Here is a 2,044-nt window from a genome sequence, read left to right as displayed (position 1 = left end):
TCTGGACCACCGATGTTGCTTTTGGACGACAGGAACCTTTCGGCGTTGATTGCTTGCAAGGCTTGAATGGTACTTCACTCTCGTCGCTGTCATCTTCCGGGAGTCCAGTGGATGATTCTTCCTCGCTCGTCTCGTCATCAACGCTCGAATCCTCACTTGTATCGGATGTTGATCTTGAATCGTCTGACCGTGAACTTTCGTCCGTTTCTTGGTCCTGTAACCACGATGACACCTTTTTCCGCTGGATCTTGCTGGTCATCAGCTACGCAGGAACGTACACTTCGGTTCGATGCAACTTCGGCTATTTCCTCCAGCAAACTGAATTTCCTCTCCAACAACTCTCGCTTCCTCTCATCTCTTCTTCCATAAGGGTTTGCTCTGCTTCAAGTTTCTTCAGCTGCACTTCTAACACCATCCGCTCCGACCTTCTTGATGACGTCGACATAATTGATTTGGGCGTCCCTTTGTTCCAGCTATTGGTTTATCCTTTCCTGATTTCGAAGAGACCTCCGGTATTTTGTTGGTCCTCGTCGTACCAAATTCCTGCTCAATACCTTACTCCGCTGCCTACCACTCGTAGTCACCTTGTCCACCTTCTGCGCCTTTTTCTTGTCCACGGAGTGCTTGGCCGATTTGCACGGTTTCTTCTCCTTCGTCTTCGTGCTGACTTTCTTGGGCTTCCGTGACTTCAGGGTTTCCAACTTCGGGTTCGACTTCTTCTGGTACGCCGCCGCGGTTACGCATCTACAGCAATTCCAGCTATTTTGTTCGACCTCTCTGGTCACTCCTACACAGTCAAAATGATGCCAATCATCACACGAGTCACACTGGACCATGAGGCTGTTATCGGCCTTGTTACAGGTACGACAACTATTCGGTTCGTACGTGATTACGGTCTTTGGTCTTGGTTATCAAGGGGAGATTTACTGTATGAGCAAGAGGGGTGAGATGGGGGGATTTCGGTATTTTTGGAGATTTGATTCTCCTGATTTACCGTTAGACGTTTCACCTGCCTTACCTGCTGTTTTCACGTTCATCTCGGACATCTTCTTGCCAGAAGAAGGCCGTGCTCTACGTAAGAATTCAGCACGAAGATTCCGATAAACGGCTGTAATCGCAGCAGCTAACCAACGTCGGCTTCGGCAAGACCTCGTTAGCACCACCGTAAACGATATTAAAAAATTGTTGTCTTCCGCAGCAGAGAGAAAACAGAAATTCCGAGATTTCAAAACAACCTTTATTTTGGTGGAGTTTTAATATCCTGCAATAGTTTAATAAGCTTTAATCCACAATTTAACTTAATTATAAAAACTTACGTTTAGTCAAATCTCTCTCGCGTTTACGGACAATTCTGTTTGTTGAAGCCTTATGTTCGCGGTCTTCACTGGCGCTTTGAGGTCTAAATTATTGCTTTAATGAATTTCAAGATATTTATGCCAATTCAATTATTTTACCTTTAGCTCGAGTTACTTCAACAGCTATTTAGGGTTAGGTTTATATGTAGTTTAAAGCACGAAATCTGAAGAAGGAATACTTAGATAGTAATAAATGTAATTTTAAGATAAACACCCATACATACTGTGATATCTATAGATTAAGCTAATTAGCATAATAAACTACAATATTTAACTGAATGATTAATATTTGATTTACACTGCATGAGCACAATCTGGCTAGATCGACAATGACTTTCCAATTCATCCTCTATTATAATACAATGTTGATATTGCTTCTCAGCTATCTTGTCACTGCCATACCCTGCATATCTGCGCTCCATGGGCGCACGCCTCGTCCTCACAATGGGCGCGGCTTGTATACATGTCGAAAGAGCGCTGTAGCACCGAGGGGTCGCAACACCAGTGATTTAAAAATATTTGAAAATTTCACATAGTTGTTTAAATACCATTTGTTCTATCAATGGGTCGAAAAATTAGATCCCTTACCCTACACAATGGAAGAGGTCCAGACGACCCTAAATGTTCGGGGCGACTGGAGAAATATCGAGAAAGAAGCTCTACAACACGCCCGGAAATGGTGTGATGCT

This window comes from Aedes aegypti, unplaced genomic scaffold, assembly GCF_002204515.2.
Source record: "Aedes aegypti strain LVP_AGWG unplaced genomic scaffold, AaegL5.0 Primary Assembly AGWG_AaegL5_hic_scaff_642_PBJ_arrow, whole genome shotgun sequence".
Taxonomy (NCBI): Eukaryota; Metazoa; Arthropoda; class Insecta; order Diptera; family Culicidae; genus Aedes; species Aedes aegypti.
The sequence above is the reverse complement of the archived record's forward strand: the minus strand, read 5'-3'. Positions refer to the sequence as shown.